This window comes from Fukomys damarensis, unplaced genomic scaffold (assembly GCF_012274545.1).
Source record: "Fukomys damarensis isolate Sample0158 unplaced genomic scaffold, DMR_v1.0_HiC HiC_scaffold_16, whole genome shotgun sequence".
Lineage (NCBI taxonomy): Eukaryota > Metazoa > Chordata > Mammalia > Rodentia > Bathyergidae > Fukomys > Fukomys damarensis.
The window spans coordinates 30,621,499-30,629,700 of NW_022900928.1; positions in this window are offsets into that span (position 1 = coordinate 30,621,499).

Genomic DNA, 8,202 nt, shown 5'->3' on the forward strand with positions numbered 1-8,202 from the left:
ATATATATATATATGTTGTAAAGGTACAAATTCCCAATAATGAATGTCAGCATATGGTATACCTAAAATGTAACAATAAAAAAAAGAAAGACTTGTTCAATAATACAAACAGGGAGATCTGCTGTACTCTAAGAACACTGCTTCAAAGTAGTTTTAAGATGCTCTTTTGATCTCAGACACTGTCCTTCATTCTAATTTGTATGAGGTAAATGACAGCCAGAAACAGTCCTCTGCCTTGCACACAGTTTTAAAATTAAATGATCAATAAATGTAGCATCTAATCCTACTCAACTTCCCACTCCAGGCAAGATCCTCTTATGGAATTTTTTCCAGACTTTGATGGAACATATAAAGGAGCAGGGAGCTTACTGTCCACTAGTATTATCCCAAAACAATAGCAAACAAAACATTTATTTTTTTCATCAAAATTAACTTAAAATGGTTCACAGACCTAAATGTAAAATGCAAGACTATAAAGTGTCTAAAAGATAATGCAGGAGAAAATCTAGACGACTTTGGATTTGACAGTGATTTTTAGATACATTACCAAAAACACAATTCATAAATGAAAAATTTCACAAGTCGATCTTGATTAAAATTCAAAACTTTTGCCCTGCAAAAAATAATGTTAAAAGAAAAAATAAGGTACAAACTAGAATAGTTACAAAACATGTCTAGTAGAGCTGGAGATTTACCTTAGGGGCATGATGACTGCCCCACAAGCACAAGGTCCTGACTTCAATCCCCAGTACAAAAAAAAAATGTCTAGTGAAGGATTTGTATTCACAATATAGAAAATCATAAAATTCAACAATAAACAACCCAATCAAAATATAAGCAAAAGATCTGAATATGTCACAAAAAAGACATCTACATGACAAATAAACATATAAAAATAGTCAATACCATGTATCACTAGGGGATTACAAACTGAAACAACAACGTGATACCACTACATCCTATTAGAACAGCTAAAGTCCAGAACACTGACACCACCAAATGCTGGTGATGATGAGAATAACAAAACTCTCATTCTTGGGCTTATCAGAATACAAAATAGGACAACCCCTTTGCAACACAGTTTGATAGTTTCTTACAATGCTAAATATATGCTTACTGGCAATTGCACTCCTAGGAATTTACCCAAATGAGATGAAAAATATGTTTATACAAAAGTTTCCCATCTTTATTTTAAAATGCCAATGAAGTGAGACTATCACCTCCTTTCATTGTACTTAGTACTTCCAATCACTCAGTCTGAGATGCATTAGATTTTTAGCCACTGCAATGCCTTTGGCTGACATTCAGCTGAGGCAGCCAAAACCACCATTTTCTTAAGAATAGAATCATGCTAAGTCTCCTGCAGCCTGCCTATATGTTGCCATTTCTTTGAGACTTAAATTACAGACCTTCACTGTCATAATCTCAAATTTCATCTTGCTGGCTTCAGCCCATCTACTGAAGCTTGCTCCCTGACATCTAGCACATTAGGTTTTCCCTTCTAGTCATTATCACCTGCAAATATAATAAGTGTGCTACTTCTTCAAACATTTATCATGTGCCCCTGCCTATTCTAGGATTAGGGATCAAAGATGACCAAGAAATGACCTGTACCTCCAGGGAAACTAGCACTAATAGGAGAGGTTAGTATATAAAAAACTAAAATGTGCTGGCTAGAGAACTGAATAAACAAAGTAGGATGAGGTAGAAGCAGCAACAATACATCTACTGTATAGTGCTAGGTAGAACCACTAATATCTTCAGCAGGAAAGATCAAATTCAGACGTCTATTTTAGATTTCAGTTCTGAAAAACCAAATGCTGGCTTAGTTATAAAAGCTAACTATAGCTGGGGATTTGGCTCAGTAGTTCTGCTGCCTGCCTTGCAAGTACAATGGCCTGAGTTCGACCCCTGGTACCACACACACACACACACACACACACACACACCAAATAAAGGCTAACTACATTATGTCTCTCAGTGGTGGGTGCTGCTATAGGAAAGTTGGCTAAACCTGACTCACTATGATCAAACACAAGACTTATAAAATTGAGGCACACTGATAAGATACCAGCAGTTTTGTTTATTACTGGAAACAGCTTGTAATCAGGGAAGAAAACTACTAGCTAAAGAAATAAAAAAGCAGAATTAAATGAGGCAGTAAAAAGAGCTTTAGGGATGAAGCTGTACATTCAAAGAAAGAAAGAAAATTATAGAGATATTAAATGACTTGCTGAAATTTACTTGAGTTATCAGTTAACTTGTTTTAAGCACAATGGCTCCTTCCCTTTATATAGTTCTTTAGTTTACAAAATGAGTAATTCACAAATTATTCTTATAAGCCATGGACCTTGACAAACAATGTTTCGTCTGTGGAGTTTTTCTTTTTTTAGGTCTAACCAGGGCTTTTAGGTCACATATCTAGACTCTGCTGTAGGCATATAAGTTTGAATATATGCTAACTCTATTATAAAAGCCAATAATAATAATTAGAAAATCTGGTTTTGTTTCCTAACTAGCTTATATATATGTAACTGAAGGCTACTACAGTATGATTGCAATGGCCCATGGATTTAAAAATGGTTGTTTCCATTTCATTCTTTTGCAACTACAAGTATGAACAATACATTTACTGCATGAAAATTACAATCTTCAGTTACCACCAAATAAATGTATAAGAAAATTAGTAAACAGTGATGATCATTTTGATTTTAAAATAATTACACAAATGCCTTTGTATCAGTGTGTGTGTGTGGTGCTAGGATTGAACCCCAGGCATCATACATGCCAGGCAAGCACACTACCACTGAGCTTTGTGAGATGGGATCTCACTAAATTCCCCTGTTGTCCCTGAATTTGTAATCCTCCTGACTAGGCCTCCCAAGTAACTAGGATTTATAGGCATGTGCCATTACACTCAGAAGTGCCACTTGCCTATTAAGGACACTTATAAACAAGAGGAACCATTTGCAAAAATCATGTAAATAATACATTACCACAAAAGATCCAAACAGTCAAAGCAATCTTAACTAAAAGTACAGATATGGAGGTATCACACTATCAGATTTCAAATATATTATAAAATCACTGTGATCAAAATAGAATATACTGGCATAAAAACAGATAAATCAACCTATGAAATAGGACAGATAACCCAGAATTAAACTTACATGCTTACAGTAAATTGATTTCCAGTAAAGATACCAAAGGCACACAATAGGGAAAGGACAGTTTCAGCAATAAAGGGTGCTAAGAAAACTGGATATCCACATGCAGAAAAATGGTCCCTATCTCACCTCTTAAGAATCAACTGAAAAAGGATTAATTTAAATGTAATACCTGAAACTATAAAATTACTAGAAGAAAACAAGGTGGGAAAGCTCCTAGCATTGATCTGAGCAGAAATTTCTTGGCTATGACCCCAAAAGCATAGAAAAGGAAAGCAAAAATAGACAAATGGGATTCCACCAAGCTTCTGGATATTAAAAGAAACAGCAAAGCAAAGAGAACCCACCAAGGAGAAAATATTTGCAAATCATACATTGAATAAGGGGCTAATCCAACATATATAAAGTACTCAAGCAAATTAATAAAAAGAAAACAATCCTATTTAAAAATGGACTAAAGATTTGAACAGACATTTCTTAAGACATACAAATGACCAACAGCTATATGAAAAAAAATGCTCCATATCTCTAATCATTAGAGAAATGCAAATTAAAACCATAATGAAATATCACCTCATACCTGTTAAAAGGAACTGTTATAAAAAAGACTTCAGATAACAAGTGTTGGCAAGGATATGGAGAAAGGGAACCCTTATATACTCTTAGTAGTATTGTAAATTAGTATGGCCGTTTTGGAAAAAAGTTTGAAGGTTCCCCAAAAAACTAAAAATAGGGGCTGGGGATTTAGCTTAGTGGTGCCTGCCTCACAAGCACAAGGTCCTGAGTTTTACCCCTGGTATGGAAAAAAACAAAACAAATCAAAAAAAAAAAAAAAAACAAGAAATAGAAATAAAATTACCATATGATTTAGTAATCCTGCTTCTGGGTATATATGCAAAGGAATTAAAATAAGCAGGTCAAAGAGACATCTGCATTCCCATGTTCACTGCATCATTATTCACAATTGCCAAGAGAAACAACCTAAGTGTCTATTGATGGATAAAGAGAAAATGCTGTCATTTGTGATAACATGAATGAATCTAGAGAACATTATGTTAAATTAAATAAACCCAGGCACAGAGAAACAAGTATTGTATCTCACTTACACATGGAATTTTAAAAAGTTGAATTCAGGTAAGTAGAGAGTAGATTGAAAGAATGAATAAGAGGAGTAGAAAGACTTGTCAGAAAACTACATAAAGTCCTGAAGACCAGGAAAGACCAGGTGCAAGTAATGGCCTAAAGAAAATGACCATCTGCCCTTCCAACTAGAGAGACAGACAGACAGACAGACAGAGACAGAAACAGAGTCAGAGAGACAAAGAGAGGAAGACGGAGGAAGAGGAAGGGGCAAGGAAGAAGGAAGAAAAGGAAAAAGGGAGAGAGGGAAGCGGAAGGTAAGGTGGGAGGGAAGAAGGGGGAGGGAGGGAGGAAGAAGGGAGGGAGGGAGGGAGGAACGGAGGGTAGAAAGGAGGGGCTATAGAATTCTGTAAGAACCTTACCACATTTCTGCAGTCCCCACACTAAGGCAGGAGTTGTGCAAGATCAAGTCTTACTTGAACAACTTAGCAAGACCCTGTCTCAAAATTTTTAAAAATTAAAAGGGCTGGGGATGTAGCTTAATGCTAAAGTATTCCTGAGTTTCACCCCCAGTAGAGAGAGGGAGAGGGAGGGCGGAAGAGTAGGAGAGAAAGGGAGAGGGGCAAGAAAGAGGGAGAAGGAGAGAGGGGGAGGGGAGAAGAAAGAGGGAGAGAAAGACGGGGGAGGACAGAGAAGAGTTTCGGGGGCATTACACTAATAAGAGATGTCCAGTGGACAATCTCTGGCAATCTCTAAGGTGTTAGTATCTACAACCAAACCATCAGGAAAAATGCAGTAATAAATTACCATCCCATCATTTCTCTCTCTGCCTGTCCTTTGGGACTTAGCTCAAATCACCTTTATAAAGGCTTCCTAGAATCCCTCAAGCAGAATTAGTCACACCTACTTGTGCTCCTTACAGTAGTCTGTCTACCCAAACACTCATCACAATTTACTAAAAGTATCGGTTAATGTTTCTTTTCACCTGTATGTTAGAAAGGTGCTGCACCTCTGCATTTATTAATATATCTTCAGCCCAGATTAATGCCACTTCAATAAAACATAGGCACTACCACATATTTCTATGGAGTTAAACTGTACAGAGTACAAATACACTTCTAGCTCTTTTTCATTCTTTCATTCTACTCTCCTATCTGTGAATTTGGCTTTTTAAAATTCTGTGAATTTGGCTTTTTTAAATCCTACATGTAAGTGAGACCGACACATTTAAAACTGAATTAAAGCCAAGTTGGTGGATTATGCCTGTAATCTCAGCTCTCTGGGAGTATGAGACAGGAGGATCTCAAGTTCAAGGCCAGCTAGGGCAACTTAGCAAGATCCTGTTTAAAATATTAAAAATGGGCTAGGGATATAGCTCAGTGCAAAGGCCCTGGGTTCAAACCCCAGTTGTGCAAAATAAAAAAAACCATATTAAATAGTAATTATTAAAGTTGAAAGATTTCCAAATGCTTAACCAATATCTATTTTTTCTTCAACCAAATAAACCTTAATTTTGTCTGAAAAAGCAATGACACTATATACAGTCTCTGCCTTACAATGGGTCAACTCACAATTTTTCAACTTTATGACATCAATATATATTCAAGTAGAAACAACACTACAATGATATATATTCAGTACAAACTGTAATCTACATTATGAATGTTTATCTTTCCCCATTTATTGATATGTGGTATGATACTGTTGTGAAACTGTGCAGTGGCAGTGAGCCATAACTCAGTCAGCCACATGATCTCAAGAGTAACTATGATATACAGTAGGTGAGATATACTGTATTAAATACACTTTTGACTTCAAATACTTTCAATTTTCAATGATTTGAGGGAGACATAATCCCATCATAAGGAAAGGAGCATCTGTACTAGTTGTTTTCTTAGTCACCCTTAAAGTTTGGTGTGGCCACGTTACACATTCTTATGCAGGAAGCCTCTAAGAATTCTGAGGAAATTGTTTTAGTTGAAGTAGGACATAGGAAGAGTAAAGGGCTCGTTCTGCCTTCCCCTATTTCTTCCTTCTTTAGACATTCTTTCTGGAGCTACAGTAGCCATCTTATAACTACAAGAACAAGATATGAAAGCAAACACTCTAAAGACTAGGAGAGTAGAAAAAGACAGCCTGGATTCCCAAGGATACTGTGAGATACTGTGATTACTCTATCTAAACCAGTGCCAGCGCCAATTATCTACCTCCTTGTTAACTGAAGAAAATTAATTACTACATTTCAAGTTGCTGTTAGGTTTTCTACCATTTACTGCTGAAAATAGTTCTAACTGATATAAACAAAAAATAGGCTAGAAAAGAGAAAAATGGGTACTAGTCACAAACATTAATTTCTTATTAACTGATTCCAAACCAGAAGCAAATACCTCTTATTAGCACTGGAGAACATCTCAACAAATTAAGACAGTATTTAGTAGATATGACAGGAGGACTAAGAATTCACTTCACAATTGTGTGCATTCTGAACAAACCTGTAACTACTCTCCTTAATATGTCCTTAAAACAAAAATCTCAAAATAGTACTATAGCCCAGTGATGGCAAACCTTTTAACAGCTTTTAATGATGCAGTCTCCTGTGGCATGCCATAGGCATACTACCACTGGTATACCTATTTCAAAAATGGCTTTCAGGCTGCTCACACATATAAAAATACATACACAGATGACTAAGGACAATAATAATCAATAGGGTGCAGGTAATAAAGTAAAAGAAAACTGCAGTCAACATCTGACACTAAAAGTAGCTACCACAATTCATGGCCAGTTTTTGCTTTGAGCATCCTGAAAGCCAAACCAAAATCAAAAGGAAAACAATGAAATTAACCACCTAACCAACATTCACTGTCTGACGAAGGAAATGTTTTATTAAGATATAACTATTAACACTCTAGGGCTGAGGATTTAGCTCAGTGGTGCTGTGCCTGTCTCCCAAGTGCAAGGTCCTGAGTTCAATTCGTGGCACTGGGGGGAAAAATTACTATTAACAGTTAAAGCACGGGTTGGAAAATGTTTTTTCTGCAAAAGGTCACATTATAAATATTTCAGGCTTTGCAGGCCACATCATCTCTGTCAGCTATTCAACTCTGTCTTTATAGCACAAAAGTACCCGCAGACAATATGTAAATGAATGGGGGTAGCTGCATGCCAATAAAACTTTTATCACAAAAACATGCAGCAGTTCACATATGTCCCAAAGGCTGTAGTCACAAATTCTTTGATCTGGCCAGGCACGGTGATACATACCTGTAATCCTAGCACTTCAGAGGCTGAGGCAGGAGAATTACCTTGAGTTCAAGGTCAGCCTATGCTACACACTGAGTTCAAGGCCAGGCTAAACTGCATACATTGAGACCCTGTCTCAAAAAACTGCAAAGAATTCTTTGATATAAGCAGTAGATTCCAGTTAGTTAAGCAGAAATTAAATTCACTAAAAGAATACTGTGCAGCTCACATAAGTTTGGAAAAGGCTGGAGAAACACACATAAGGTTTACCTTCCAGAACAAAGCACAAAGCTACACTGAAAACCTAGTCCACTGAGATATTTCTGATCATGAGCTGCTAGAATGGGTATCACTGCCATTTCTGGGCCAAGAATTCAACCTCAACTACACAGCTTCTAGCACCAATGCCACTTTAGTGCCAGGAATTCAATCTTAGTAGCAGGTGATGCTACTCCCTCTGCCTCCATAAGAAGAAAGTTAGCTCCTAATTACTCTTTTCCTTTATGTCCAGAAGTCCTAAATCCAAGTGTAGTATGGGCAATTGGGTTAGTAAAATCTAGATCACTGTCTGTGCCTTCAAAGCAGAGAAGTTGGGAAAAGAATACCCAAATTTTATCTCCATTAGCATCTTTGCCCCTAGTGAAACTCATAAAATGGAGGACACCAAATACTATGCAATAAAAACAAATGATAACTGGGCCAGGGATTTAGC